Consider the following 8,337-nt stretch of genomic DNA (forward strand, 5'->3'; position numbering starts at 1 on the left):
GTCCCGGAGAAATTCAGAGAATGTTGCTCGACCAATGTGAAGCACAATTGTACGAGATAAATGACCTGTACTTCGAGAAGCACGTATACCAATTTATGTTTGACTAATCATGCTTTGTTTTGAAATAACAACCCACTAATTAGGACTTGATCAGCTATCTCTTATGCCCCCAAATGCAGGCCTGCCACATACTACGTATGTGCCCTGAGAACAGAGCTACGAATTAATTTCTTTTTTTTTTCATTAACCCTTTCGTTACCGTATTTATTTGTGAGATGCTCTGTGTTTCTTTCAATTACTTTAAATATAACAAAGAATTTAGTAAAATAACTTAGTTATCATTCAGCTAGTGTTAGGAACATAAATTGTGATTAAGGTTTGGAGGAAGATTTTAATTTAAGACTTATAAAAACAAGACATTTGTACTACAGAGTCAGAACCGGTTTCAGCCGGGTTTGTATCGAAAGGGTTAAAAATATCATGGTGACTTTAACCCTTTTGTTACCATATTTCTGTTGAGATGCTCTGTGTTTCTTGCAATTAATTTTAAATATATGAAAGAATTTAGTAAAATAACTTAGTTATCATTAAGCTAACGTTAGGAACATAAATTGTGACTAAGGTTTCGTGGAAGATTTTAATTCAAGACTTTTGAAGACAAGACAGTTGTAGCCAGAACCAGAGCCAGGTTGGTAATGAAAGGGTTAATCAATCACTGTGTGTGCTGATGCATAACTCTACAAATTTGTATTTAATAAGGTACTTCTCTGCCTTTATATATAGATCCAGTAATTAATATCTCTATGCCCTAATACATTAATATATTAGTGTTTAATTAGCTCTTTCTTAATCTCTATATCATAGTTCAATTAAAGCAGAAATGAATAGGGTTTAATTACTCATCAGCGAAAAGCATGTGAGTGTACAATTTAAGTACATAAAAAAATTAACAAAAATTAAACCAATTCAACTACACAAAAAAAAAAAAAAAAAAATTACGTGAATTTATGAATTTACAGACTGATCCAACCCCAGCATACTGGCATGATTAAAAACAATAAAAAAGAAACCCAGAAACAATACAACCCCCAAATGAAATGAAACGAATATTAAAAATATTTTTTTTTTAAAAATAATAATATAGAATATTTTTTTTAAAGATTTAAAAATGGAGAACTTGACATTTGTGAGAGAAATAGGATAAATATCCTAAAAGAGTTCCATTTACAATATTTACAATTTGTTGGAAAATTTCTCTTTCCCTAAAAGTTAATACTGAACAGTTTTCACATGCTTTAGTTTGCTTTAAATTTCTATTTTCCTCTTTGCATAGAAAAAGTAGAAAAAAAAAAAAAAAAAGAGAAATCTTGTTTGGAGAATTTGGCTACGGCTGTTGAGGATCTGGATTTGGTTCAGAAGATTCAGGAAGGGCACTCCTGACATGTTCCACCAGATCAAGGCTTGCTAATGCTTCATTGATTATCTTATGTTGAGCACTACGGGCCTTGTAGTGAACGTATGTCTTAAGATTCTGTTTAACTTTGAATCGATAGCATTTCAGTATTTTGGCGGAATTGGTGTTTTTGCATCTAGGCGGTAGTTTTAGAGTTGGTTTCTTTAAAGTTCTCTTTTTATTTGTTGAATCGGTTATGGAATTATCCTTTTCGAGCTGATGCATTTTGATCATTGAAATGGCTAGAAGAAAAAAAAAAAAAAGACAATACACCTAAGTATATATATATATATATGTATAATATATATCTACATATGTGTGTATTATATTTTACAAAAAATATATATATGTATAAACATAAATATATATATATATGTATTATATGAATTTGTTGTGAAGACAGATCTAACTGGGACTTCAAATTTCGCCCATCATCTTGTTCAGCAAGTGAAATAATATTGGTCCACTTGCAGGAAGAAAAGCCTTATCCTAACCAACTGAATTTTCACAATGAATTTGATTCTACAATCAACACAGGGTAACACCACCAGAAAATGTTTAATTGTTACTCTTAAAAACGATTTTAAATAGCTGCAATATTTTAACACACACACACCTATATACACATACACACACACACACACACACACACACACACATATATGCATACATACATATATATGAATGGTCGATGCAAGTGCCCCTTGACTGGCTCCCGTGATGGTGGCATTTAAAATGCACCATCCAAACGTGGTCAATGCCAGTGCCTTCTGACTGGCTCCTGTGCCGGCGGCATGTAAAAAAGCACCTACTACACTCTCAGAATGGTTGGTGTTAGGAAGGGCATCCAGCTGTAGAAACCTTGCCAGATCAGATTGGAGCACGGTGCAGCCCACTGGCTTGTCAGACCTCAGTCAATCTGTCCAACCCATGCCAAAATGGAAAGCAGACATTAAACGACAACGATGATGATGATGATGATGATGATGTATGTATATAATTTAATGAATACAGGAATTATATGTGAACTACTTTAAGTTTCATGTTAAGACAGTGCAGTAATTTGACAGGCATGCATAGCATACCATGCGCAAACCAGTAATTGTTCAAATGTGCACAGAATGCTATGCAAGCCTGCCTGATTACTGCATTATGTGAACATGAAACTTGAATCAGTTCATGTATAACTCCTGGTTTCTGTATTCCTCAAATGGTACTCATCTGTTGTTAGATTGAATATATTTTGTCGACTGTATGGAAGTTCGAATTCATGTTTGATTGCATCTCTCGAAAAAAAGCCCTGAAATTGATATTCACATAAATTTATGTATGTGTGTGTGTGTGTGTGTGTGTGTGTGTACACAATATTAAGGGATTTAGGAGAGAATCACGTACTTAAATGGTAGGCTTCAGGTTGGGTTGAATTAACTTGTAAACACCCCTGGAGACAAGGTGTGTTCCCACTGTGCTCATGGATTGTTCTATTGTTTTGAAATTCTATGTATCATCTGATGAAAACAGTTTTTTGCTATGATGTAGTGTACTAATTCATCTATTAAAAACTGAGTTAGAAACAACTGTAATGCACTGATATTCATTCATCGTCTGTTATAAATTTATTTGCACACACACACACATATATATATATATATATATATATATATATATATATATCATCATTATCATCGTTTAACATCCACTTTCCATGCTGGCATGGGTTGGATGGGTTGACTGAGGACTGGGAAGCCAGGAGGCTGCATCAGGCTCCAGTCTGATCTGGCAAAGTTTCAACACCTGGATGCATTTCCTAACGTCAACCACTCCAAGAGTGCAGTGGGTGTTTTTTACAGGCCACTGACACAGGGGCCAAGTCCATGCTCAAATATATACAGAAACACACACGCGCGCATATATTGGGGTCTGGTGCAGTCTTCCAGTGTGCCAGCCCAGCCAGTCAAATCATCCAACCCATGCCAGCATGGACAACAGACGTTAAATGATGATGATGATGAATGTATTATGTGAAGGCGGCGAGCTGGCAGAAGCGTTAGCACGCTGGGCGAAATGCTTAGCGGTATTTTGTCTGCTGCTACGTTCTGAGTTCAAATTCCGCCGAGGTCGACTTAAGCCTTTCATCCTTTCGGGGTCGATAAATAAAGCACCAGTTACGCACTGGGGTCGATGTAATCGACTTAATTTGTTTGTCCCCTCTATGTTTAGCCCCTTGTGGGCAATAAAGAATATGAATGTATTATGTGAATATCAGTTTGGGGGCCTTTCCTAGAGATGTAATCAAACATGGACTTGAAGTTGTGACACAAAATCCTTAAGCCATTTCCCAGCTTAAAACCACCACCTGGACCATGGCTGTATTTAGCAGGGGCCTCCAAAAAACCTAACTTTCAGGTTACAGCTTAAGGTCAAGGATAACTGCCAACTTTCATCACACCACCAAGGAATGAACATAGACATAGCCCTGCCCTGCCCTTGCCGTTCTGACCGAACAAAAAAAAAAAGCAAAAATGAAAGTAAAAAAAAAAAAAAGATGTCAACTAATAATTTGTTTGTTTGTTTAATATTAACATATCTCTGGGAATCGAAACCATGATCTGGCGATCGTGAGAACAACACTCTAACCACTAGGCTGTGTGTTTTGTATTCTTGAGCAAAAACACTTCATTTCACGCAACGTCAGTCCTCGCTGCTGTGAATGAGTAATCTTGCGAGGGATTGACGTACAAAGGTGAGATGGTGGTGACTCAGAAAAATCACGTCTCATGAGTCACGTTTCGTATTCAAAGTTCGAAAGGAAGAATCGTAAAACCAGCACTGAGAACCCCGACTGGTCGGGATTGGTTGTTAAATCACATCGGAGCATATTTATTGCGTTTTTGTTGATATAAAAATTGGCCATCACCCAATTTCCCTCCCTCGCTACGTGGATACAAAATAAGCAGCTAAAGGGTGATAAGGGAGGCAACTCTTTAACATACTGAAGCTGTCGATGCAGCGAGGATAAATATTCGTTTCTACTCTAGGCACAAGGTCCAAGATTTTGGGGGAAGGGGCCAGTCGATTAGATCCGAAAAGATGAAGGGCAAAGTCGACCTCGGCGGAATTTGAACTCAGAACGTAAGGACGGACGAAATACCACTAAGCATTTCGTCCGGCGTGCTAACGTTTCTGCTAGCTCGCCACCTTAAGAATAAATAAATAAATATGGATAATGTCTAGCAACTGAGAGAGGGTCACGGCTGGAAGGCTTTTGATAAAAGGTCTACTCGATCGAGTCTGACGTGAGCAAAACAACAATAATAATAAACACCAAATCAATGACGGTTGGAACGTCTTTAATCATTGGCTGGTTCGATTGAAATTCACTTGGATCAAAACAATAATAATAAACCGTGTCAACGAGGGATGGTTACGGCTGGAACGCATTTGATTAGATTCCAGCTCGATCGAAGCTGACGTGAAACTACACAACATATAGCCGAGCCAATGAGGGCTGGCCACGGCTTGGAGCGTCTTTGATTAAGCGCTTGCTCACTTAAGGTTGACAAGGAGCAAAACAACAACAACAACAACAACAACAATAATAATAATCCTTTCTACTAGTAGGCACAAGGCTTGGAATTTTGGGGGGAGTGTGGGGGGAGCAGTCGATTACATCGACCCTTTCCCCAGTACTCGACTGGTACTTGTTTTGCCGACCCTGACAGGATGAAAGGCAAAGGCGACCTCAGTGGAATTTGAACTCAGAACACAAAGGCGGACGAAAAGCCAAACAGCTTTTAGTCCGGCATGCAAGCGATTCTGCAAACGAATCCGATCGAAAGAAGGAATCAATCACTACATGAAAACACAATGTGGAAAGGTCGCACGTATGCAATATGGAGGGTTGAAAGACATCGATTAACTGGGATTATCCGTGCAATTAAAAGAAAAAAATTCCCGCTGGCGTGTATCTGATGAATGCAATGGACATGTTTCTGTGTTACTACATCTCTTCAGTGAGACTGACAGTGATTGATAAATAGAATAATAGATGGACTGTAATGACAGTGAATATAATAATAGTAGTAGTAATAATAATAATAATAATAATAATAATAATAATAATAATAATAATGCCCGGATGCAGTACCAGGCAATGGCTTTCATGGCTTCTTATCTTAACTGATTGGAAGTGTTATCATGTACATTGTTTTGTCTTGGTATAAAATGATGGGCTACAACAAATATTCTGCTCAATACCACAGATTTCCTTGTTAGATGTTTGACCTTAACCCGTTGAGCATGTCCCTTGGTGGCTGACGATATGTGCATCTCTGATCATGAGCAGAAGTAGTGGAGGAGCATCATAATGTGTCGAGAGGAATTCTTTGGGGTTTGGCTAATTCATCTCTGGAAACATGGATGTTTCGTTCAACATCCTTAAACAACCCTGATTCAGGGACCATTTGAGTGGGATGGGCTACTCGACCTGAAAAAAATTCTAACTGGGCCCCACTTGCGAGGTCATGCGCTGTTAATCTTCATATGAGAAAATGATGACAATGATGATGATGATGAGTGCAAAAGAGTTAGTGTTGATGATCTATAGACATCAGTAATATTGTAAAGATCCATTTTGGTCATGAATGACCATGGGATTGCACCTACAAAGTTACCCTCCGAGGGACAAGTCTGGGCAAGGTTGTTTATGGAAGACCAGCAGTTGCCCATGCATACAAGACTCCCCTCAACGTGCCACCAATGTTATCCAAAGGAAAGGCAAAGGCTGATACAGTTGGCACCAGTGATGTTGCAATTCATTTTTACAGCTGATGTGAACTGGAGCAACGTGGAAATAAAGTGTCTTGCTCAACAACACAACACAGAGCGCGATCTGGGAATCGAATTCACTACCTTGTGATTGTGAGCCCGACACTCTAACCACTGAGCTATGTGCCTTCGCACATCAGTAATATATACATATATTAGACATTCTACTTGTTCAAACCAGCAAGATCAGGCCTATCACACCTACCCTGTAATGTCTTTCTAGAAATAAACAATCACATCATTCAAATCTTGAAGCTAGGAGACAATTCATGATTGATTCAAAACAATGTGAAAAAAACCCATTACATTTGACCGAGGAATCTGAATGTAAAAGAGCAGGTGTTAATGATCTATATACATCAGTGATATATATATATATATATATACATATCAAGGAGGTGCTGCCTAGGTAGGCAAAATAGGCATTGCCTACCTTGGATAAAATAAATCGATAACATTGTATGCGCAGGAGTGGCTGTGTGGTAAGTAGCTTGCTTACCAACCACATAGTTCTGGGTTCATTCCCACTGCGTGGCACCTTGGGCAAGTGTCTTCTACTATAGTCTCGGGCCGACTAAAGCCTTTGTGAGTGGATTTGGTAGATGGAAAACTGAAAGAAGCCCGTCGTATATATATATGTGTGTGTATATGTTTGTGTGTATATGTTTGTGTGTCTGTGCTTGTCCCCCCAACATCGCTTGACAACCGATGCTGGTGTGTTTACGTCCCCGTAACTTAGCGGTTCGGCAAAAGATACCGATAGAATAAGTACTAGGCTTCCAAAGAATGAGTCCTGGGGTCGATTTGCTTGACTAAAGGCGGTGCTCCAGCATGGCCACAGTCAAATGACTGAAACAAGCAAAAGAGTAAAAGAACAACATTTTTCTTTCATGGCAAAATATTGCACCTAATTCAATAAAATCACAAAAGTTACTCGGATTACTTTTTTAAATATTTTATTTTTTCATAGATTAGGTAGGCATAATTCGACCCTGCCTTTCAATCTCAGTATCAAAACTACGCATAGAACTGCTGTACTACACATGCCACGTACATTCCTACAGCGTTTTCTTTACGTGCTATAAAGGCAGAAATAAATCTGCCTTCAATTCAGTCACGCGCCTGTGCTTCGCTTATCTTTTTTGTGTGTTTTACTACATAAAGGTCACCAACTGCTTACCCTGACTAATTACTGACGGCACAGGCCTGATATATATTACATACAAGGTGCGGCAGAAATTCCCCCTCCCCCCTCACATTTCAAAGGTTTACAAAAGGAAAAAGAAACATTTACGAAAAATTAATTTTACTATTGTTTAAAGAAAGGGTTACAGTTTTTGTTCATTAGCTAAATGAAAACATCTTTGGCATATTTGCATAAGTTTATTAGCAACACATAGGTGAAAGTTGAAAATGTAGGAGGTATTTCTGCCGTACCCTGTATATACATATACATTACGTACATATATATTACATATATGTATAGTTAGGAAGGGCATCCAGCTGTAGAAACTCTGCCAAATCAGATTGGAGCCTGGTGCAGCCTTCTGCTTCATCAGTCCTCAGTCAAATCGTCCAACCCATGCTAGCCTGGAAAGCGGACGTTAAACGACGACGACGACGACGACGATGATGATGATGATGATGTATACATATAGGTGAAGGCGCATGGCTCAGTGGTTAGAACGTCGAGCTTATGATCGTGAGGTTGTGAATTCGATTCCTGGACCGGGCTGCATGTTGTGTTCTTGAGCAAGACACTTCATTTCACTTTGCTCCAGTTCACTCAGCCGTAGAAAATGAGTTGCGACGTCACAGGTGCCAAACTGTATCGGCCCCTTTGCCTTTCCCTTGGATAACATCGGTGGTGTAGAGAGGGGAGGCCTGTATGCATGGGTGACTGCTGGTCTTCCATAAACAACCTTGCCCGGACTTGTACCTTGGAGAGTAACTTTCTAGGTGCAGTCCCATGGTCAGTCACGACCGAAGGGGGTCTCAGCATACATATACATATATTGAAGGCTAACAGGTTAAATATTACATACTTTGATGTGCAG

Source organism: Octopus bimaculoides, chromosome 19 (assembly GCF_001194135.2).
Source record: "Octopus bimaculoides isolate UCB-OBI-ISO-001 chromosome 19, ASM119413v2, whole genome shotgun sequence".
Classification (NCBI taxonomy): Eukaryota; Metazoa; Mollusca; class Cephalopoda; order Octopoda; family Octopodidae; genus Octopus; species Octopus bimaculoides.